General features: G+C 48.9%; 1 protein-coding gene across 2 annotated transcripts in view; it reads left to right on the top strand.

The window, feature by feature from the left end:
* Positions 1-16572: 16572 nt before the first annotated feature.
* ripor1 (RHO family interacting cell polarization regulator 1) overlaps positions 16573-25252 on the top strand; it is a 342398-nt gene continuing 333718 nt past the window's right edge. The window contains exon 1 of one of the 2 annotated variants that reach the window (XM_085991336.1): positions 16573-16813. The gene's annotated coding sequence lies outside the window, so the exon portion shown is untranslated. The remainder of the gene's footprint in view (positions 16814-25252) is intronic. The other variant, XM_085991342.1, reaches the window with a different exon arrangement.

The following is a 25252-nucleotide window of genomic DNA, read 5'->3' as shown; positions in this document are numbered from 1 at the left end:
GTTCTAATGATATGGTTAATGGGGAATAAGTATGTTGTAAGCTAAAAAGGGAGGATTGTAGTGTATGTAACTGTTCTACCTTTAAGAGAACTATCGTATGTAACCGTTCACCTTTAAGAGAACTATTTTAGGTGTGGCACTACTTTATCTTGGCTGCTGTATACTGTAATACCGACAGTGACCACACCAGTATATAAGTGCTGTGTCAGGATTTATGGGGCAGATTCGGCCTGACCTTCGAATAGTAAAGTCCTGTTAAAGTTACTCTTGTAGTCTGTGTATTACTTCGCTATACAACCCACAGACTTTACACCTGTTATAATACAACCCCAAACTATACATAGTACTCTAACTGTAGCCTAACCATTGCCTTGTACAAACTTATCATACCCTCTTTGCTCTGGTACTCTATGGGCTCAAATTTCCAAGCCCCATGGAGGCGGGTTTGGAGGCGGGAGTGGTGGGAAAATTGCAGAATTGGGGGGCACGAACCCATCCCGCCGCAACCCGCCTCCGTGCCAATGTCCCAGGAGGCGGGTACCTGACCTGAGCTGGGAGCCGCCTCCCCAAGGCGGGAAGGGGATTAGTGCCAATTAACTGCCTGTTAACAGGTAGTTAACAGGCAGTTTTTTGCCTAATCCCTATTTTTAGCCCTGAAGTGTGGGCTTCCCGATGGCTCCAAACCATGCCAAGTTAGCGAGGCGGACCGTCGGTCTGAAGGAGTTGGAGGGATCGAGATGTCCGTTGTGCAGGTGAGTGATGGGTGCATGTGTGCAGAGGTAAGTGTGTGAGGTAAGTTTAAAGTGTTTTAATAAGTTTTACTTACCTTTACTTTCTCCTGCATGCTTCCTTCCTTCAGTTCTCGGGAGTCCCTCAGTTCACCGCCACAGAAAGCAGAATGGCCGCTGAAATATCAAAAGCTGCAGCATTCTGCTTTCTGGTCTGGAGAGATCTCTAACTGAGTCTGAGTAGAAGGACTCAACTTAGAGGACAGATTATCAGAGTTTGACAGTTTCACAGAGCTGTCAAACGCAGATTTTTCATCTGTCAAAAGCTCTTGACAGATGAAATGTCAATCACTGACGTCACCAGTAACCAGGTGTCCTTTAATTGGCCTGCTGAGCCCGCTGGGTGGGCTTAACAAGGTCAATCAAGTGAAAATAGCGTGGGTTGGCCACAAGTCGATAGAGGCGGGACTACAACCCAAAAAGTGGGAGTCCCGCCTCCATCACGTCCCCATTGACAAAATCCAGCCCTATGTCTCTATTGATAAAACCCCAAATTCTATTGGCCTTTTTAATGGTTTTATCTACCATCACACACACTTAAAAGAAACTATTTATTCATACAACCAGGATTGTCTGTTCCTCCATCCCTTCAGCAGCTTTCCATTAAGTATATAATCCCATTCCTTGTTTTTCCCTCCCAGAATACATCATCTCATAATTCTTTGCATTAAATTGCATCTGCCATTCCACTAACCTATCTATGCCCTCCTGAAAGTTTTACAGTCCTCTTTGCTGATTGCCAAAGTAGCCCTGACTGCTGGAGTATACCACTTCCAACTCTTCTCCAATCTAATCCAACAAACACTACTCATTTACTCTGTTTACTGTCATTAACCAATCTGCTATCCAAGTTGCTACATTTTCTCTTATGCCATATATATGAATTTTTGTAGCAAGCCTCCTGTGAGACACTTTATCCAATGCCACCTGAAATTCTATATACACAATGGGCCGGATATTCTGATCCCTACAAGTGGGTACGCGCTGTGTACCCACCCATAGGGACATCGGAAATGCCGGTTTCAGGCATGCACTGTGCATGCGCTGGAAACTGGCATTTCTGATCTGTCAAGAAAGCTCTTGACAGATCCTCCGGCTGCCCTGGAGCAGGACCTCTGCGGGGGGAGAGTTTGGCTTTTTGGAGACCCTCCGCCCGCAGAAAACCCTTACAATTTTTGCGCCTGGTAACAGCAGGCATAAGGCCTGCTTTTACCAGGATAAGAGTTGAAAAAAGTAAAAAAAACAAAATTCCACTGATTTATCATTTTAAAAATACTTTTAAAAAAGGTAAGTTTATTTTTAGCCCTGTAAAAAACTTTAATTATATTTTTCAAAAATTTAAAGTTTTGTTTAAATAGTAATTTATTGTACTTTCAAGCCATTTTAAAAATGTGATTTTTAAAAATATTTATTTAAAGTTTTACTACGTTTTGGGGGTGATCTCCATTCATATATTTGACAGGTCTTCCTGTCAAGTGTATGAAGGGAGATTCCCTTCTGTGATTGGCTCCCCATGGCCCACATGATTCCAGGGACGCTGCGAACTACCTGTGCTTCTGGGATATGTGGATCCTGCGCACCGGCAGTTGTGCGCATCCTGGGAGCCCTCAGGTAAGGGCGCAGATCTTTCCAGATCACAGTCCTCCGCCCGCGGGAGGCCGGCGGTCGGAATATCTGGGCCTATATCTACTGCATTCCCTTTATCTGTACAATAAGTTCTTTTTCAAAAAAGTTACATTTGTCAAACACTACTTTTATTTTTACCTTGTTGGCAGGAGGTGGAGGATGCTGTCAAGGCTGCATTTATAGCCCTTCCCTGGTTGTCCTGGGAAGGTGGTGAGGGGTCTTCTCCTTGAACCACTTGCCTTTAACAAACCCATGTATGTAATGTACTATCACATGGTTTGGTATGAGCATGCTCAGTTCAGTCTGGCCTAATAAAGGAAGCACAGTGGCTAGCAACTCACCCTGTCTCTGTCCTTCATTTGTTCTACCCAAGTATCTTACATTTTGGCGATGAGGATGGGAACCCAAAGCCATTTTTAGGGATCATGGAAGGACACAGTGTTCAACCTTCGAGTGGTCAAGTTTAAGATGAATTTGTGACACCTAAACTGAATGTTGCGATGTTTTACTGTTAATGCTCATACAGAATCGTTTGTGCTTCGCCTTCGTGTGTATGTATACACAGCAACAGTGGCGTCGATTCTCACAGGTACACAAGTAGCGTGCTGAGTCACTGTTTGACAGGATCGGGACAATCATGGCGGCAACTATGGGATTCATCGGAAGCCTCGGCATGTATGTCCGAGCTCGTGAACCATTCAGTTCTTACATTGAGCGGATGGAGATGTTTCTTAAGGCCAATAACATTATTGAGACCGAAGGAGCAGATGAGAATGTTCAAGCTCAAAATAAAGTAATTCGTGAACGTAAAAAAGCAATTTTTCTAACAGAGATCAGGCCAGATGTCTACGGAACGTTGACAAACTTACTCGTGCCAAGGAAAGCGAAGGAGGCGTCGTTTGACGACAATATCGAGAAACTCGAGGACCATTTCGACCTAAAGCCATTAGAAATAACAGAGCTATAATAATGGCACCAGAAACCAAAAACAAAGTGAAACCATCAGTGAGTGCATTGTAGCTCTTAAAAACTTTTGAGCAATATATTGAAATGTGTATCGACATGGCGACGCACTGCTCTATCATGAGTAAGGACATATATGAGAGAAAGTTTAATCAAATACCACTTACAAAGAGTACCGTAGAGTTAAAAACCTACTCCGGAGAAATCCTAGAGACATGTGGACAAATGGCATGTACAGTTCAACACCATGGCCAATCAGTAAAGCTGCCTCTTATTGTAGCGAGCTACAACAATAGGCCAACTTTCATGGGCAAAGACTGGTTGAGAAAGTTAAAACTAGATTGGAAAAACATCTTCAGTGTAGATGCTTCAAAGAAGCGACTCGACACAATGCTGAACAAGTATGAAAGCATGTTCACAGACAGTTGTGAGAGCTTCACTGGGTATGACGCGTATATTCACATCAAGTCCAACGTGAAGCTTGTCTATTGTAAGGCAATATGCGTCCCCTATGCATTGAAAAGTCAGGTGGAGGAAGAGCTGGCAAAGCTCAGAGAGAACGGAGTGCTAGTAAAAACTGACAAAAGTGAATGGGCTACCCCGATTGTGGTAGTGCCCAAAGCAGACAAAACTGTACTCTTGTGCAGTGACTACAAAGTTACTATCAACCAAGCAGTTGACGATGAGCAGTATCCGTTACCTACATCGCAAGATTTGTATGTAGCACTCTCTGGGTCAAAAGTTTTCTCCAAGCTTGACCTGTCGCATGCTTACGGTCAGCTGAATGTTGACAAAGAGAGTCAACAGTATCTCACCATCAACACACACAAAGGACTGTGCTCGTACACCAAGCTGCCATATAGTGTAAAGACCTCCCGCAAAGTCTTCCAGGCTTTGATGGATAAGATTTTGCAAGGAGTTCATAATTGCTTATGCAATCAAGACAATGTGCTGATTGCAACCAGCAGCGAGGAAGAAAATCTAGAAGTGTTAGATATAGTGCCATTGGGTCTTTTATCTGGTTTTTCGCCTCTCCCGGGAGATCACATGGGTTCGGGTGGATGGAGAGTGATAGAAGATTTGAGGTTAGGATCAGATCAGCCATGATCTTATTGAATGGTGGAGCAGGCTCGAGGGGTCGATTGGCCTACTCCTGCTCCTATTTCTTATGTTCTTATGTTATGTAAAGGTTGAATGCCCACAATTTCAAATTGAAAAGGAGCAAATGTGCATTTGTGCAGCCCAAGATTGTGTGCCTTGGTCTAAAAGTTGATGCAAATGGCTTGCAACCAGTTAAGGAAAAGGTTGATGCTTTCATCAATGCTCCAAAGCCACAGAACGTGTCTGAGTTAAGATCTTTCCTTGGAATGGTCCAGTACTATGCACGTTTCTTACCTGAGTTAGTGACCATGTTAGCTCCATTGCACAAGCTCCTCAAGAAGGATGTCCAGTGGAAGTGGATGAAAGCGCAACAGGAAGCTTACGATGCTTGTAAGAGAAGTCTCTTTAGCGATGTTCTACTTGTGCACTACGGCACAGAGTGTGAGCTTAAGTTAGCATGTGATGCTTCCAGTTACGGTGTGGGAGCTGTCATAAGCTGCATAATGGATGACGGCCAAGTGAAACCAATTGTGTTTGCATTGCGAACCCTCACAAAGAGCGAAAGAAACTACGCACAAATTGAAAAGGAAGCATTTGCCATAGTGTTTAGAATCAAGAAATTCCAACAGTTCCTGATCGGCAGAAAGTTTACCCTGATAACTGATCACAAACCGCTCCTAGCAATATTGGGGCCCAAATCTGCCATCCCTGCAATGGCCGCATCAAGAATGCATCGTTGGGCAGTGTTGTTGTCACAATATGACTACACGATTGAATATCGCACTTCAAAGAAAAACGCAATCGCAGATGCCTTGTCCAGGTTGCTACATGAGGACTCATGTTGGGAGTGAAGGTGCGATTTTCACGTTAGGTGCAGTTGACAAAGACATTCCTGTGAATGCAACTGAGATTGCAGATGAGACTCAAAAGGACTCAGTGCTGAAAAGAGTGTATGAAAACACCTTGAATGGATGGACTGATCAGTGTATGGACACAGACTGGAAACCATTCCATAACCGTCGTACTGAATTGTCTTGTGAGCACGGTTGTATCAAGTGGGGAAACAGAGTGGTGGTACCTACTTCTTTGAGAGATAGAATTCTGGCTGAACTTCATACTGAACATCCAGGGATTGTCAGTATGAAATCAATTGCAAGAAGCTTTGTTTACTGACCTGTATTGGACAGTGATCTTGAATCACTTGTCAGCAAATGCAGCATTTGCCAAAGTTGCAGAAACAAGCCACCCAAAACTCCACTACAACCCTGGTCATGGCCAAGTAGACCTTTTCAGAGAGACTTCTGTGAGAAAGCAAATGAATATTTCCTGGTACTTGTAGATAATCACTCAAAGTGGATTGAAGTGAAACATATAGGTTCAAGCAAGTCTGAACTAGAAACAGGATCATCTTTGAGTTCAGAACCAAAACAAAACAGCCTGAAAATTGGTTCAACACCTTCTGTAAGGAGATCAGGAAGGCTCCGCAAACCTATTATTAAACTGGATTTGTAGTTCATTTAAAAGAAAAAAGCCAGGAGTTTTTGTTATGTGGTACATGTAATGCTGGGAAAGGTGGGACCATAGTTTTGTTGTATTTGAGAGGGGAATATGTACATTTTTTTAAGGGGGAAAGCAGTGTAATGTATTATCATATGTGTGATGAAATATGTCATTCATCAGACTCTGTATTTAACTACATATATTGTATTGCCTGCTCCTGTGTTTTACCTTGTATTGTATATAGTGCACCACGCCCTTTCTCCCCATTGGGTGTGTCGGCTCCGCCCATACCTGGCCCTACTTAAGACAAGCCCAGGCTTGTCTTGCAGCAGAACGCTAGGTGAAGCTAGGTGAAGACACAGGCATCTTTCTTTGCTAATAAAAGCCTTGTTTTATCCAGTTAACTTTGAGCCTTGAAGTTATTGAGGCGCATCAATTTTATTAGCAAACTTTCAACAATGGATCAACTTTTGAAACCGGAACGCTTGGATTTGGACCCGCATGCTTCGGATGCATCGGCACGGTTTGGACACTGGTTCCAGTGCTTGGAATTTTTTATGGCCAACTCCGAAGCCGTCACAGCCTCTAAAGCCACCGGAGATGTGAAACTCGGGATCCTGCAGAATCGGGTAAGCCACCGGGTTTTTCCACTCATCCAAGACGCCGCCACCTACCTGGATGCCTGCAACATTCTAAAGGCCCACTATCAGCGGCCTATCAACGAGGTGTACGCCAGGCATCTGCTTGCTACCTGCACACAGCGACCCGGAGAGTCGCTAGAGGACTTTCTAGTCACCCTAAAAGTGCTTGGCAAAGACTGCAAATGCAAAGACGTGAAAGCCACGATATACACAGACGAGCTTATTCGGGATGCCTTTATCGCAGGCCTTAGCTCTAATTACATCCGGCAGAGACTGCTAGAGAAAACGGGCCTAGATCTGACACAGGCTGCGGACACGGCGCGATCGCTGGATGTGGCTCAGAAGAACTCTGACTCCTACTCTTCAGGCCGCGCGGCCCACGCCGCCTCGTACGCACCAAGGGCGCCGCCATGTTGGAAGACATCTTCCCCGCCCGGTAGCCCAACACCGTCGGGGCCCTGCTCTCCCCCCAGAAGCCCTACGACCGCCGCGACGCATCGGGGCCCCAAATGCTACTTCTGCGGGCAGCCGAAACACACCAGGAACCTGTGCCCGGCGAAAGGCACCACCTGCTGTAAGTGCGGTAAGAAGGGGCACTTTGGGAAGGTGTGCAGAGGGAACCCCGCAGGCAAACCCGCCACCGCCGCGTGCGCGCCGTGGGAGCGGCCATCTTGGACGCCATCTTGTCCGACCTCGTGGGGTCCGCCATCTCGCGAGCAGACATCGTGGACGCCATCTTACCCGGCCTCGTGTGGCCCACCATCTTGTCCCGATCAGGGCCCTACAGTGGCGTCGATCACAGTGGACCAGTCCAGACCGCACCCACTATCCAAATCGATGGTGGACATCGAGGTAAACGGGTGCAAGGTTAAATGTTTAATTGACAGCGGGAGCACGGAGAGCTTCATTCACCCTGGTCTGGTACAACGACTCTAACTATAGTCCCTACTCAGGGCACGATCTCTATGGCCGACAAAACCCAGATATCGACTATTGCGGGTTACTGCGCGGTACGATTGTCCGTTAAAGGCACTGTATATAATAATTTTAAACTTTTAATTATGAAGGATTTATGTGTGAGCGTGATCTTGGGCCTGGATTTTCAGTGCCACCACCAAAGCATCACGCTCAATTTCGGTGGGACCCAGCCGCCCCTCACAGTGTGCGGTCTGGCTACCCTGAAGGTAAAGCCGCCTTCGCTATTCCCGAAACTTACCCCTAACTGCCGGCCAATAGCGACCAAAAGCAGGAGGTACAGCTGGGAGGACAGGCGTTTTATCGCGACCGAGGTAGACAGGCTCCTGAGGGAGCGCATTATTGAACGCAGCAACAGCCCGTGGCGCGCCCAAGTGGTGGTGGTGAGGGGTAGCGAGAAGAACATAAGAACATAAGAACATAAGAAATAGGAGCAGGAGTAGGCCAATCGGCCCCTCGAGCCTGCTCCACCATTCAATAAGATCATGGCTGATCTGATCCTAACCTCAAACCTTCTATCACTCTGCATCCACCCGAACCCATGTGATCTCCCGGGAGAGGCGAAAAACCAGATAAAGACCCAATGGCTAATTTGTGAGAAAAAAATCTGGGAAATTCCTCTCCGACCCATCTAGGCGATCGAAATTCTTCCAGGAGATCACTCTGTCCCTATATTTTCTACAGTACTTACCTTCTGTAAAGGCGATCTCCACCCCAGCCAGGAACAGGAATAAAACCATCTCCTGAAATCTAACAGAATTAGAACACAGTAGGAGCAGAACAAGGCTACACGGCCCCTGGGCCCACTCCACTACCCACAGGGCCATGACCATTCCGAACCTAGACTCATGTCCAATTTCCTGCCCGCTCCCCGTAACCCTTAATTCCCTTTACTTCTAGGAAACTATCTATTTCTGTTTTAAATTTATTTAATGATGTAGCTTCCACAGCTTTCTGGGGCAGCAAATTCCACAAACCTACCACCCTCTGAGTGAAGAAGTTTCTCCTCATCTCAGTTTTGAATGAGCAGCCCCTTATTTTAAGATTATGCCCCCTAGTTCTAGTTTCACCCATCATTGGGAACATCCTCACCGCATCCACCCGATCAAGCCCCTTCACAATCTTATATGTTTCAATAAGATCGCCTCTCATTCTTCTGAACTCCAATGAGTAGAGTCCCAATCTACTCAACCTCTCCTCATATGACCACCCCCTCATCCCCGGGATTAACCGAGTGAACCTTCTTTGTACTGACTCGAGAGCAAGTATGTCTTTTCTTAAGTATGGACACCAAAACTGTATGCAGTATTCCAGGTGCGGCCTCACCAATACCTTGTACAACTGCAGCAATACCTCCCTGTTTTTATATTCCAACCCCCTAGCAATAAAAGCCAACATTCCATTGGCCTTCTTAATCACTTGCTGCACCTGCATACTAACTTTTTGAGTTTCGTGCACCAGGACCCCCAGATCCCTTTGTACTACAGTACTTTCCAGTTTCTTGCCATTAAGATAATAACTTGCTCTATGATTTTTCCTGCCAAAGTGCATAACCTCACACTTTCCAGTATTGCATTCCATCTGCCAAATCTCTGCCCACTTACTTAGCCTGTCTATGTCCCTTTGCAGGTTTTTTATGTCCTCCTCACTCACTACTTTCCGTCCCATCTTTGTATCATCTGCGATATGGTGATTGTATCATCTGCAAGAAGCGGATGGTGATTGACTATAGTCAAACAGTCAACATCTATACCCAACTAGACGCCTACCCGCTACCCCGCATATCCGAGATGGTGAACCAAATTGCCCAATACCGGGTGTTCTCCACTATCGACCTCAAGTCAGCGTACCACCAGCTCCCTATCAGACCAGAGGACCGTTCGTACACCGCCTTCGAGGCAAACGGACGCCTCCACCAGTTCCTCAGAGTCCCCTTTGGGGTGACGAATGGGGTCTCGGTCTTTCAGAGGGAGATGGACCGCATGGTCGATGACCACCACTTGCAGGCAACCTTCCCCTATCTCGACAACATCACCATCTGCGGCCACAACCAACAGGACCACGACTCAAACCTCGCGAGGTTTCTGAAAACCGCACAAAAACTCAACCTCACTTACAACGAGGACAAGTGCGTTTTCAACACCACGCGCCTCTGCATACGAGGCAGCGTGGTGGAGAATGGGGAAATCGGACCAGACCCCGACCGATTGCGCCCCCTATGGGAGCTGCCCCTGCCCAACACTCCCAAAGCCCTGAAAAGGTGCCTGGGGTTATTCTCGTATTATGCCCAATGGGTCCCTAACTACTCCGATAAAGCCCGCCCCCTCTTGAAAGCATCCTCTTTCCCGCTCTCTGCTGAGGCCCATGCTGCCTTCAAAAGCATTAAACAGGATATTGAGCGGGCCACGCTACAGGCAGTGGACGAGAACACTCCCTTTCAAGTGGAAAGTGATGCGTCTGACTTTGCCTTGGCGGCCACCCTCAACCAGGCGGGGCGGCCCGTAGCTTTCTTCTCGAGGACCCTCCAGGGGCCCGAGATCAGACACTCCTCCGTGGAAAAGGAGGCCCAAGCCATCGTGGAGGCAGTGCGCCACTGGCGGCACTACCTAGCCGGCAAACGCTTCACCCTACTTACCGACCAGCGGTCGGTAGCGTTTATGTTCAATAATAAACAGAGGGGTGTGGTAAACCACTGTTTGTATTCCACTGTGTACATGCCTGGACATGCCTCGGCTGACTCCTCCCACAAGTCCTAGTATAAAGGTGACTGCTCCTCAGCCCTTTGTATTCTGGACCGGTCGACCACTCGAGGCAGACCTTCATTCTTTTGTTAATAAAAGCCTTTAGTTACTCTCTTAACTCCCAGTCTTTTATGAGTAATTGATAGCGCATCAATTTTATCAACAAAATTTTTATAATGGAGAAGATCCTCACACCAGCATGCCTGGACTTAGATCATCGGGAGGCGGACTCATCCACCAAGTTTACTCACTGGCTTAAGTGTTTCGAAAAATTCCTGACCGCCTCCGCAGCAATCAAATCGGACGAGGACAAACTGGATGTCCTGACCTCCAAAGTGAACCACCGAGTGTACTCGGTCATCCAAGACGCGACCTCGTACGCGGACGCTATCAAGCTCCTCAAGGACCAGTACACGCGCCCAGTGAACGAAGTGTACGCCAGGCACCTTCTGGGGAGTCGTAAACAACAACCTGGGGAATCGACCGTGGAATACCTTCAGGCACTGTCTGTGCTTGGCCGGGCCTGTGGTTGTAAGGATGTAAAGGCCGCTGTGTACACAGAGGAACTTATCCGGGACGCTTTTGTAGCGGGCCACAGATCCAATTACACCCGACAGCGACTGTTGGAGCAGAGTGACCTCGACCTCAACAAGGCCTCTGAACTCGCACTATCACTGGATGCAGCCTACCAGGGCATGGATGCCTACTCCTCTGCACCGTGGACGCCGCGGGGAATGACAGCCTGGGACACGGTAGGACCGCCTCATAGTGCCGTGCCACCCCAGCCACATCCCAGCAACGGCCCAACTACCGCAGCAGTGTCCCAAGGCCAGACAGCAGTGCCCCAAGGCCAGAAATGCTACTTCTGTGGCCAGGCAAAACACCCCAGAGCGCGCTGCCCGGCGAAAAACGCGATCTGCTCGGGCTGCGGGAAGAAGGGACACTACGCTAATGTCTGCAGGGCCAAAGCCACCCCGAACCCCAGCAGCGCCGCGTGTGGGCCATGCGGGCCGCCATCTTGGGCCTCCCCGGCCATGTGCGAACCACCGGTACAGCAGCCATTTTGGACGCCTCCAGCCACATGGGGATCATGGACGCCGCCATCTTGGACGACAGCCGGAACGCAGCAGGCCCCCAACACCGCCTCATCTGATACCCGCAGCGACACACCGACCCCTACGCTGGCATCCGTTACACTGGACCAAGCGAGACCGCACCAGCTGGCCAGTTCCACAATGGACATTAAGGTAAATGGCCACGATACAATCTGCCTTTTTGACTCTGGGAGCACGGAGAGCTTCATCCACCCCGACACGGTGCGGCGTTGCTCTCTCCCAGTCCTGCCTGCGCACCAGCGGATTTCTATGGCCTCCGAGTCCCAGTCGGCGGACATCGGCGGCTACTGCGTAGTGACACTCGTAGTAGACGGGACCGTGTACGATCATTTTAAACTTCTGGTCCTGCCCGACCTCTGCGCTGCCGTCCTGCTGGGGTTAGATTTTCAGTGCCACCTTAAAAGTGTTACGATGGCGTACGGTGGACCCCTACCCCCACTCACAGTCCGCAGCCAGCAGCTCCCAAATTGCCCGCCGCGCACCAGGTGCAACCTCTCCACACTCAGACTCACCGCCCCCCCCCCCCCTGTTTGCTAACCTCACCCCTGACTGTAAGCCCATCGCCACAAAGAGCAGGCGATACAGTGCCGGGGACAGGGTTTTCATTAAAACCGAAGTGGAGCGGCTCCTGAAGGAAGGGATTATTGAGGGCAGCACCAGCCCCTGGCGATCCCAGGTTGTGGTCGTTAAGACCGGCGAGAAGCAGCGCCTGGTCATTGACTACAGCCAGACAATAAATCGCTACACCCTGCTGGACGCCTACCCACTCCCCCGCATAGCTGATATGGTCAACCAGATCGCGCAGTACCGCGTCTTCTCGACCATCGACCTGAAATCAGCGTACCACCAGCTCCCTATCCGCCCTGAGGACCGCCAGTATACTGCCTTTGAGGCAAACGGCCGCCTCTATCACTTCCTTAGGGTTCCCTTTGGCGTCACCAACGGGGTCTCCGTCTTCCAAAGGGAGATGGACCGGATGGTAGATCAAAATGCGTTGCAGGCCACTTTCCCATATCTGGACAATGTGACCATCTGCGGCCGTGACTTGCAGGACCATGACGCAAACCTCGAAAAATTCCTCCGCGCCGCCCAACTCCTGAACCTGACATATAACAAGGAGAAGTGCATATTCCGCACAAACCGCCTCGCCATCCTTGGCTGTGTTGTGGAACACGAAGTCATCGGCCCCGACCCTGACCGGATGCGTCCCCTTATGGAACTCCCACTGCCCCACTGCCTCAAGGCCCTGAAGAGGTGCCTAGGGTTTTTCTCCTATTATGCCCAGTGGGTCCCCTACTATGCAGACAAGGCCCATCCGCTGATCAAGTCCACCTCTTTTCCCTTGACGGCAGAGGCCCGCTTAGCCTTCCACCGTATCAAGGAAGACATTGCCAAAGCCACCATGCACGCAGTGGACGAATCCAACCCCTTCCAGGTGGAAAGTGACGCGTCCGACTTTGCCCTGGCCGCTACCCTCAATCAGGCGGGGAGACCCGTGGCCTTCTTTTCACGAACCCTCCAAGGCCCGGAGACCAGACACTCCGCTGTTGAGAAGGAGGCCCAGGTGATTGTGGAGGCTGTGCGTCATTGGAGGCACTACCTGGCCGGAAAACGATTTACCCTGCTCACTGACCAACGTTCAGTTGCTTTCATGTTTAACAACAAGCAGAGGGGCAAAATCAAAAATGACAAGATCTTGAGGTGGAGAATCGAACTTTCCACCTACAATTACGAGATCTTGTACCGGCCCGGGAAGCTCAATGAACCCCCGGATGCGCTATCACGTGGCACCTGCGCCAGCGCACAGATCGATAGACTGCGGGCCCTCCACAATGACCTCTGCCACCCGGGGGTCACCAGGTTCTTCCACTTCATCAAGGCCCGCAACCTGCCTTACTCTATTGAGGAGGTCAGGACCATGACCAGGAACTGCCAAGTCTGCGCTGAGTGTAAACCGCACTTTTATAGACCAGACAGGGCCCACCTGATAAAAGCCACTCGCCCCTTCGAGCGCCTGAGCGTTGATTTTAAAGGGCCTCTCCCCTCCTCCGACCGCAATGTGTACTTCCTCAATATTATTGATGAGTACTCCCGTTTCCCGTTCGCCATCCCCTGCCCAGACATGACCAGTGCCACGGTCATTAAATGTCTGAACGACCTCTTCACCCTGTTCGGTTTCCCCAGCTACATCCATAGCGACCGGGGCTCATCGTTTATGAGCGACGAACTCCGTCAGTACCTGCTAACTAGGGGTATTGCCACAAGCAGGACCACCAGTTACAACCCCCGGGGGAACGGACAGGTGGAAAGAGAAAATGCGACAGTTTGGAAGGCCGCCCTGCTAGCCTTAAAGTCTAGGGGCCTTCCAACCTCCCGCTGGCAGGATGTGCTCCCCGATGCGCTCCACTCTATTCGGTCACTGCTCTGCACTGCCACTAACGCCACCCCTCATGAGAAAATGTTTGTCTTCCCAAGGAAGTCCACATCGGGGACATCGCTACCGCCATGGCTGACGTCCCCAGGGCCGGTCCTACTGAGAAAGCACGTGAGGACCCATAAAATGGACCCCCTGGTCGAGAGGGTCAACCTCCTCCACGCCAACCCCCAGTATGCTTACATTGCATACCCGGACGGGCGGGAGGACACAGTCTCCATAAGAGACCTTGCACCCTCGGGGGCCGCAGTAACCCACTACTCACTACCACCCCCCCCCCCCCCCACGATCCGATATCCAGCCCCAGCAGACGGCAGGCCTGGGCCCAGCGACCCGCTCGACACCTACGAGGACGACACGCCTGTGCCACAGCCTACGCGGGACTCGACGCCGGAAGCTCCACTACCCCTGCCGTCGCCACGCCGATCACAGCGGCAGACAAGACCTCCGGAGAGACTCCAATACACTAACTTTTAATACACTTCACCCCGCTGGACTCAATTTTAAACAAGGGGTGAATGTGGTAAACCACTGTTTGTATTCCACTGTGTACATGCCTGGACATGCCTCGGCTGACTCCTCCCACAAGTCCTAGTATAAAGGTGACTGCTCCCCAGCCCCTTTGTATTCTGGACCGGTCGACCACTCGAGGCAGACCTTCATTCTTTTGTTAATAAAAGCCTTTAGTTACTCTCTTAACTCTCAGTCTTTTATGAGTAATTGATAGCGCATCAAGGGGGAAGATTAAAAATGATAAGATTCTTAGTTGGCGGATCGAGCTCTCCACCTTCGAGTACGACATCATATACCGGCCGGGGGCCCTTAACGAATCCCCCGACGCCCTCTCACGAGGGATGTGTGCCAACGCCACCGGGGATCGGCTACAGACCCTCCACAACGACCTCTGCCACCCAGGGGTCACACGGCTGTTCCACTTCATAAAGTCCCGCAACTTACCCTACTCGATTGAGGAAGTTTGGTCTCTGACCAGGGACTGCCGCACCTGCGCTGAGTGCAAGCCTCGGTTCTACCGCCCTGATAGAGCCCACCTAATCAAAGCTACACGGCCCTTTGAGCGGCTTAGCTTAGATTTCAAGGGCCCCCTCCCGTCTGTCGACCGCAATGTTTACTTCCTGAACATTGTGGACGAATACTCCCGTTTCCCATTCGCCTTCCCCTGCCCAGACATGACCAGCGCCACGGTCATTAAATGCCTCAACAGCCTGTTCTGCCTGTTCGGTATGCCAAGCTATATCCACACGGATAGGGGGGCGTCCTTCATGAGTGAAGAGCTACGCCAGTACATGCTGTCCAAGGGGATTGCCACGAGCCGTACCACCAGCTACAACCCCCGGGGTAACAGTCAGGTGGAGCGAGAGAACGGGACAGTATGGAGGGCAGTCACTCTAACTCTAAGGACCAAGGGCCTCACTATCTCCCGCTGGCAGGAAGTCCTCCCAGATGTGCTCCACTCAATACGGTCACTATTGTGTACCGCCACTAATGCCACGCCTCATGAGCTAATGTTTGTGTTTCCCTGGAAATCCACCTCAGGCGTATCCATACCGTCATGGCTCTCCACCCCAGGTCCGGTACTTTTGCAGAAGCATGTGAGGGGCCACAAGACGGTCCCTCTCGTGGAGCCAGTGCACCTGCTCCACGCCAACCCACAATATGTGTATGTCCGGCACGCCGACGGACGGGAGGACACTGTGTCCATAAAAGACCTCGCCTCAGCCGGTAACAACAGCAACAACGACAACGACTACAACAACAACAGCAACAACGACAACAACCACAACAACTATTACCCACCCACTCCACCCACTATTCTTTCATCACCCCCGGAAGAACACCAGCCAACGGTACCCCTACCACCTACTCCTTCAACAACCCCGGTGGCGCCCCCGGCAGAGACCCAGGAGGTCACCTGGGACACCCAGCCGGCACCCGCGGCACCGCAACTGTTACGTCGGTCACAGAGGAGTATCACACCCCCGGACAGACTAAATCTGTAGAAGGGGTGAATGTGATGAAATATGTCATTCATCAGACTCTGTATTTAACTTCATATATTGTATTGCCTGCTCCTGTGTTTTACCTTGTATTGTATATAGTGCACCGCCCCCTTTCTCCCCATTGGGTGTGTCGGCTCCGCCCATACCTGGCCCTACTTAAGACAAGCCCAGGCTTGTCTTGCAGCAGAATGCTAGGTGAAGACACAGGCATCTTTCTTTGCTAATAAAAGTCTTGTTTTATCCAGTTAACTTTGAGCCTTGAAGTTATTGAGGCGCATCAATATGGTTTGCTATGAACATGCTCAGTTTGCGTGGGCCTAATAAAGCAAGCACAAGGACTAGCAACTCATCCTGTCTCTGTCCTTCATTTGTTCTGTCCAAGTATATTACAATGTTGGCAGTCCTTGATTAACCCACTCATTTCTAAATGCTCACTAACTTAATGTGAAATTTTGGACTCTTAAGAATTTGCCCAAAACTAATTTTAGACCAAATGACCTATAGTTAACTAGTCTGTCCTTTTTTCCCTTCCTGAATATAATATAAAGAAATAACACAGAAGGTGTCCAGAGCGTCATTTTAAACTTGTTAAATGTGGGTTTAGATGCTCACGTTGAATGGCTGAGCAGGGTGAGGAGGCGGGGCTGGAGAGCAGTGGGTGTGTCGGTGGCGATGAGGTGCTCCGGACACTGTCCGCCACACACTGGGCGGCACTGTCCTGCACCACCCTCCCCCCCAAGTCATTGCTCCATCGGCTCCCGGCAGCTTGGCGTTTATTTTGATAGCTGGACTCCTCTGAAGGCACCGATTTTATTTATTTCTCCTTAGTAAGTTAAAGTTGAGGAGAGTGACGCCCCCATTGACCTGTCTGCCTGCAACCGCCCTGGCTCTGCTCTGTGTGGAAGTGGAAGGTAAGCTGCATTTAATCTTACTCAGCCACTGGCGTTGAAGGTTGCAAATTGTGACTTTGCTGAAGAGGGTTGCCAATGAGCTTTGTATCACACTGTAAGCATATTGTGAGTTGGAGGTAACAGTGCAGTGGTTGTGATTGCGGCTTACAGAGTAGTAATTCATTTATTTTAGTAGAATAATCAAGCAATAAATCCGTTCAGTGTGACTATGAGACGCAGCCTTTAAGTTCATAAAAACTAATATCTTAGGCACATCACGTCCTATTTGTTTCTGAAGTTTCACTCCTTGGAGGAAACGTCTTCGGGGTTTGTAAAAAGTTTTTGTTCAAAGTATTGTGAAACGTTTTCATTATGTCTTATTTGTAGTTAAGGAATACACACTTTATTTGGGCATTATGAGCCCCCCCCCCCCCCCCCAAAAAAAAAAGTGATTACAATTTCTACCGATTTTTAAACAAAAGTGCCATTTGTATTTTAATTACGATATTCTTTACTCTAGTATTTTTAAAGTAATTATTTGTAACCTTTTTGTTGATCCTTGACATTTTTCTTGTGACTAAAACGGCAGGCTGCCGAGAAATGGTGTTCTGCCTTGAACTGGAGAGTTTGGTTGCTATGGAGACGAGGGGGGCTTTCAAGGGTTTTTTTATTAGCAAAAGTCTCGGTCTCCGATGCAAAATATTGTTATTTTACCCTGATGACAGTTTAAGAGCTGCCAATAAAAGATATTAACATCTGCCATTCTGCAGAAGATTTCCTCAAAGATATATTTGCTTTCAATAAACCTTGTTATTATATGAAATGCATCAAAAGCGGCCTGCAGTTTCCCCACCTGAATGGTACTTCTATCCTATCTCTGTGGAAGGACAGATTGCCATTTCCAAACTGTTTCCTTTGCAGTAACCATTATTTACCTTTCCACCAACCATATGTTAAAGAATATCCCCTTTGAGTAGCCAAATAAACTCCCAATCCTCTAATGAGTCTGTTTGTTTTGTAATGTAAGAAATGTTTTTTTCCTCTTTGAATATCAAGTATGTTTTTTATTTATTAGCATTTTCACAGTATTCCAAAGACCATCCTGCAGTTTGTGTAACTTGAATGTGGGCCCTGTACCAGTCACTTGAGGATAGGTTGTGATTTCAATAACTTTCAAAATCTTGGGGGAAAAAATGATTCTTTTCAAATGTGGCATTATGTTTTTTCCCCCAAAAGTTAGTTACAGTGAGCAATTTTTTTTTTTTTTTACATATTTTCAAACCAGTAGAAAAAGTAGCTGTTTCAAAAGTCACACTGGTTTCAGAAACAGTGCAATGTATGAGAAAGACCTTTATAACAGGCTGCTTTCCATCATGTTGAGATGGCTTGAGGCAAGAAGAGAGAATCTGGGAATGTCAACAAGTATCAAATTCAACATGAGTTTCATGTGAGCGGCTTGCAGGGATATGAGTCCTTTCAAGTGATGTGGGTGATGTATGACATGACAGTTGCATGACATGGAAGTTAGAAATGGAGGTAGAATTTGTACACCTAAGGTACTGGAACTAGCATACTGAAGAAACTGAAAGGTAGATGGTGTGTCTCATGTCTTCAGTCCCCTTCCAAAATATAAAAAATGTGAGCGAGGACAGCAGGTGCCTCTTCCCTGGAGCCAAGGCCACCCTCCTGGGACTGTGCTTCAGCACTGCTATGTCTCTGCATGAGAATGCAGTGCAGGAGTGATGTGACACTGTGGAAGCCCCTGTCAATATTGGCCCCCAGAGCCAAGATGGTAGCTGTCTGAGCTTCCATAGCAGCAGTGTGAGGTGTCATGGAAGCTGTCAGAACGGGCTCCATTATGGTAGGCGCCACTGTTATGTTCATGGAGTGGACCACTTGATCCATATTAGGCAGAATGGTCTCCAAGTTCTGTGTGAAGCCTTGACACAAGTTGGAGATAGACTCCTCCATGCTCTGGGCCGCTGTGAACTGCTTGCTGGCAGTCTGCCCAGTGCACCTAGCATTTGTTATATGCCCATCAGCCCTCTTCACCACGCTTGGCATTCGAAGTCTGCATGTGAGTCCTTTGCAGTAGAGCTAGTATGTGATCACGTCCTGCAACGAGCTGGTCCCTGTGGCGTCCTATCCCCCCTGTCCTAACTCCTGCACACTTATGCCGGATGAGTCACCACCCAAAGATCCCTCCTCTAGCCTAGCCTCTAAAGTACGTGTGGTACAAGTCTTTGAGCTGGTGCTTTCTAGGGTCGGATCGAGTGACGGTGCATTCTCAGGAAGGCTGGCCTCTTCTTCCTTGGATGCTGAATTGTTGAGTATATTCAAGGCTGAGATATAGATTTTTAGACTCTAGGGGAATCAAGCGAATCCAGAGATTGGGTGGGAAAATGGAGTTGAAATCGAAGATCAGCCATGATCTTATTGAATGGCGGAGCAGGCTCAAAGAGCCATATGGCCTACACCTGCTCCTAATTCTTATGTTCCTGAAATGGCTGAGGTATCTCCACATTTTCAGCACTTGAAATTAAAGAGAGGGACATGGGTTAGCTTTTAGTGTGAAAGCACAGCAGAGGAAGAAGTGGCTGGTGAAAGCAGCTGCAGTTTGTCATGCAGAGTGTGTAAGGTGACGTAGAATTAAGAAGGGCAAAAGAGTATAAGGTGTGAAGAAACACTGGGTGACGTCTCCACGAGCATGACTCTCCCCCTGCCCGTGATGGCCAGCACGTTTCCTTCTACAGGGGAGAGGATGTGCAGACAGCCTCCGCCTCGTCCAGTGGCAGCCTCTTGTCTTAAGTTGTGCGTGACCTTCTACTGCAAAAAAGAATGGAATGTGTTGGTGAGGGTCTTGTGAGGTGTTTAGAGAATGTGCTTGACATCATTTTATAGTTGGTATACAGCGTGTAAGATGTGAGGAGTGGGGAAGTGAGAGTTAATATTGTGGTGAGTGTATGAATATGAAGAGGAAAAGGTGGAGTAAAGTGTGATGCAGTGATTTTTAAGAGCGTGGAGGGAAGCAGGGGAGGGAGTATTTTGAGTAGTAAGGCTGGAGGTGGTGCAGGTCTGAGCAGAGAATAAGAGACCAGTATTCTTACCTTGACTACTCTGGCAAGGTTATTGGACTTCTTTGGGCATTGCAGCCATGTCCTGGGAGCTAAGCTCCTGGCATTGACCTCCTCAGCGACCTCTTCTCTCTGGTGGCAGAGGTGCTGCCTGAAGGGCTTTTTGCCATCTGGGGGGGGAGAAAGATCTCCCTCCTTCTGTTCACCACCTGGACCAAGGCCTCCAACATGACATCAGAGAACCTGGGTGCCCTGTCTGGACCACTTCCAGCCATTTTCTTCAATTTCCGAAGTTTCCCTGTTGCCTGCACCCGTTAAGAGATGGATGTTGGCTGTCTTTACATGGTGTCAGAGGCGCCCAATTTCTCTTCCCCCCCCCCCCCCACCCACCCAGCACCCAACAAAAACCAGGCGTGCAGCCAATGATTAGTGCTGGTAGAGCTGGCTGCACACCTCAGTCGATTTAATGAGGTCCCAGCACAAATTTAACGTGGCACTTCGGACCACATGAACAGGCACGTGGAGCGTGTGCCACCCCTCCTGCATGCCCATTTTCAGGACCAATCGAATATCTGGGTCTAGGTGCCTGAAATGCAAAGCGTTCTGCTCCCCAGCACTGACATCCATCACCTTGATGAATACACAAAATTTACAAAATAAAATAACGTACTCTTTAATCTTTAGAATCGGTTCTTTCGAGGGTGGTAAGGTGGCACAGTATGTTGGAGCAACAACTCATGGCCAATGAGAGTGGTGCGACATGTTCCTGAGATGTTCTGTTGCTGGTCTCAGCAGTGTTTCTGTGGCGATGCACTGAGTAAAGCCAGGTGTTTCCCGATAGGAAGGAAATGAGAGAATCAGACGGAAAGTTATCCTGGAATGCTGCTGGTGACTGGCTACAGACTGATGTTGGTGAATGCCTTAGAACAAACTGCACATGCTCTCAGCTGCAGATAGTGTGTGGCATGGGAATCACAAGAAAGTGACAAACAACTCTTAATGCACACAGGAAATCTTCACCATGTGTTATAATGTGCAGCACAATCATAAATTAATGAATAAATAAGGATTTTTAAGATTTTCCGACATATAATACACAAAGGAAATCTTCCCCAAGGGAACCTACCTTTCACAAATTGGTTTTGATGCAGTAATAATATGACTCTTGTAAGGGTACAACTGCTGTTGTGGACCTCTAATAGTATCATTAAATAACCATTATTGTACAGAACCACCGATATTTTTAAAGCAGATTATTGGGGGATGGTGGAGTCTTTCTGACCTGGTAGTCGGCTTGTAAAGATCCTCAGTGTTTTATAATGGACACACAAAGTTGTTTTTTTTACTGAAAATCTTTTCAGGACCAAGCAATGTCTCGAGTTAATGAAGAACTCTGTAATGTCATTGTGACAAAATTAGGATTCACTGGGTTGAAAAGTGACAGGCATTGCAACAGTTTTTCAGATGTAAAACGTGCAATGATAAATTTGGTAGTGGAACGGCCGATCTACTCGAGCATTCGGGCCACTGCTAAATTCGTCGGGCCCATTTTTTACGTGTCCCAGGTGGCCAACTAAATCTGGCATTAAGCACCTTGCACATGTTAATGAGGGCCTATCACCTGTTTTAGGACCCCTCTGGGAAATTGATTTCCGATGAGGGAAGCAGGAGCCGGGCCTGCTCTGCTCCAGATTCTGCAGCGGTCGCTGTGGCCGAAGCAGCTGCTGGCATCAACAGGTACAATTTTGCTTTTAAACGTATTTTTTTAAATGTTACTGTGGAGCCAGGAGGAATAGGAGTGCTCCCCCCGACTCCACAGTATCCCAATTGGCCCCTCCCCCACTGCCACTCCACGCCTCTTCCTAGGATTTACCTTTGGGCTGTTGCTGGCGAGGTAAGTTGCCCGATATTCATTTTATCCAAACGGGCGAGCTGCCTTTGGAGGCGTGACAGGTGTCAGCAGCTCACCCAATTAATATAAAGGAGGCCCAAGGCCCAATTTCGGGCAGGCCTTAGGCTTCCCAGTTTGGGCACAACTGCATAGAGGATCAGCCACGATCATATTGAATGGCGGAGTAGGCTCGAAGGGCCGAATGGCCTACTCCTGCTCCTATTTTCTATGTTTCACACCCGAAACCGGACGCCGACGAATTTCTACCTCATCTGTGTTTTGTTTGCCAGAACTTCAAGTAGTTGGGGATTAAAATAGAGTCCATTCCCTCACCTAGTTGCAAAATGGAAGACAGGAGGGAATCGGCGCTCTTGGCCTGTGAACGTTGTGTAACACAGGAAATCCTTAAAAAAAAAGGGTGAGAAAATAAAGTAGCAAAAGAAACTATACCAGGGGTTCAAGGTGAAACCGTTTGACCACTTAGAACATTTAGATATGGTCTTATCCAGACAGACTACTGGCTGTTCTCTTGCAAAATGGCCTATTAATATTAACTTTCAAAAGTAAATTTTACAACTAGATAGCCAAAACGTAGCTGTCACTGATCAGACTACGCAGGTATTAAATTAGAAAATGTTAAACAATTGCTAATGTGTGGGAAAAACATCTACGCTATGTCCTTCCTTGTTGCATCACCTGATTAATTGCATGAGACCCCAGGGTGCTGATTTGTTTCCCATTAATCTCTTTACCAAGCTGATAAGGATAGAGAAGCATGTTGTTCCCAGGCCTTTCTCAGCATTGCTCTGAAAATATCTGATAGGAGGCACAGTAGCCAGTGGTGACACACCATCCTGCTTTTCTGCTGCTGGGGAAAGTGGCAGGTTTGACTTATAACTGTGATTTCTGTCACAGAAATTTTCTGACTGTGGCCAGATCTGGCATTACACCAGAATAGAGGTCAAGGGGGTTGTTGGGCCCAATTGCCTGCTTCTCTTCCGCAGCCACGTTCGCACCCAGGTGGCCCTGGAGATGAAGCACGCGGTGTCCGCCGGCACACTTGAGGCCTTCCGTGACCGGTGGGTGCTGCGGGGACTGGAGTGTATCATCACCCCGGCCAACACAATTTTAATTTAAGTTGTTAAGTTTTATTTAAAGTTTTATTCGTTACAGATTATTGTTTAAGAGTGCATCAAAAGAGTACACCAGAATAGAGGGAAAAGGCATTATGAATACGGAAAGAGACATTTTGGGGAGAATTTAACATTGAAGAGCTCGTGAATTTAGGTGGGGGAGGGTTTAAAGTCAGTGAAAATGTCAGCGCGTCCAGAAGCCTGCGCCGATTCCAGGTTTAACTCTGGCGCGTTTGGCTGCGTGTACATAACCCCCGCCAGAGAGCCAGGTTGGTAACTTCAATGTGTAAATCACTGAATTGGAGCGATATTTCAACCGGCATTTAAATTTAACAGCATATGCATGGGTTTCCCGGGCTTCCTGAAATGCGCCATTGAAACCAAGGCGCGAAGAGAACAGCAATTCATGGGACTCATTAAAAGTCAGGCAAATATAGAAATAAATACTCCGTGCTCACAGTTGCTTTCTTACCTCCCACTAGAAAAGGGTTTGTTGTGACTACTTGTGGTGAGAGGCTAATTTCTGCACTTTGGAGGTATTGACACTCAAGGTCAGGATGTGTGCCGCCATAGCTACCTTAGATTGGACCTCTGATGAGGAGTACGATGACCATCAGCAGCAGCAATATCCTGCTGTGGAGCGACCTGCAGCTGGTCAGCTCAGAGGGGAGCAGCAGAGAGGTCGAGCCCGCAGGAGGCACTACCTGTGTAACAGGGTGTACAGGCAGAGGCTCAGCTTCCTTGACCTCTTGGAAGAGCCGTGCTGCCAGAGGCTGAAGTTGTCGTGTCAGGTGGTGGCAGACATCCGCAGCCCCCTAGAAGAAGACCTGCTGGACCTGGTGGCCACGCATTACCAATGGCTTTAAAAGTGACCACCGCCCTTCACTTTTTTGCCTCCCGGTCCTTCCAGGGCTCTGCCGGAGACATAGCCGGGGTATCCCAGTCGGCTGCACATAAATGCATAAGGCAGGTCACTGATGGATTGCTGGCCAGGGCCGGCAATTACGTTAACTTCGCCTGTGATGATGCTAGTCAGAATGAACAGACGCTTGGATTTGAGTCTCTGGCTGGCTTCCCACAGGTGCAAGGCATCATCGACTGCACACACGTGGAAATCCGCACACCCCCAGATCAAGCAGGAGTAATCATAAACCGTAAGGGGTTTCATTCCCTCTTCTTCTTCTTAGGCAGTCCCTCAGAACCAAGGATGACTTGCTTCCACATTAAAAATGAGTTCTCGGGTGACTGATGAGTCCAATGCGGGACCTACAGTCTCTGTCACAGGTGGGGCAGACGGTGGTTGAAGGGGTGGGTGGGTGGGGTGCTTGGATTGACGTGCACTCCTTGCACTGCCTGCACTTGGCTTCCACTTGCTCCTGGAGAAGAGACTCGAGGTGTTCGGCGCCTTTCTGGATGCTTCTCCTCCACTTTGTGCGGTCTTGGGCCAGGGATTCCCAGGTGTCAGTGGGGATGTTACACTTTTTCAAGGAGGCTTTGAGGGTGTCATTGAAGCGTTTCCTCTGCCCACCTGGGGCTCTCTTGTCGTGCCAGAGCTCTGAGTAGAGCGCTTGTTTTGGGAGTCTCGTATCGGTCATGCGGACAATGTGACCCGTCCATCGCAGCTGATTGAGCATGGTCAAAGCTTCTATGCTGGGGATGTTGGCCTGAGCAAGAACACTGATGTTGGTGCGCCTATCCTGCCAATGGATTGGCAGGATCTTGCGGAGGCAGCGTTGGTGGTACCTCTCCAGTGCTTTGAGGTGCCTGCTGTACATGGTCCATGTCTCTGAGGCATACAGCAGGGTGGGTATCACTGCTGCTCTGTAGACCATGAGCTTAGTGCCGGGTTTGAGGTCCTGGTCTTCAAACACTCTCTTCCACAGGTGACCGAAGGCTGCACTGGCACACTGAAGGCGGTGTTGGAGTTCGTCGTCGATGTCTGCCCTTGTTGACAGTAGGCCCCCGAGGTATAGAAAGTGGTCCACGTTGTCCAGGGCCTTGTCGTGGATTTTGATAATCAGGGGGCAGTACTGTGTGGCGGGGGCAGGTTGGTAGAGGACCTTTGTCTTACGGATGTTTAGTGTAAGGCCCATGCTCTCCTACGCTTTGGTAAATGTGTTGACGATGGTTTGGAGTTCAACCTCCAAGTGAGCGCAGACGCAAGCACCGTCTGCATACTGTAATTCGACGACAGAGGATGGGACGACCTTGGACCTGGACTGGAGGTGACGGATGTTGAACAGTTTCCCATTTGTTCTGTAAATTAGCTCCACTCCAGCGGGGAGCTTACTGAGTGTGAGATGGAGCATTGCAGCAAGGAAGATCGAGAAGAGCATTGGTGCGATGTTACAGCCTTGCTTGA

This window comes from Somniosus microcephalus, chromosome 6 (assembly GCF_052327205.1).
Source record: "Somniosus microcephalus isolate GS21.2 chromosome 6, FLI_Smic_1.0, whole genome shotgun sequence".
NCBI classification, from domain to species: Eukaryota; Metazoa; Chordata; class Chondrichthyes; order Squaliformes; family Somniosidae; genus Somniosus; species Somniosus microcephalus.
This window is presented reverse-complemented; position numbering and strand designations above follow the sequence as displayed.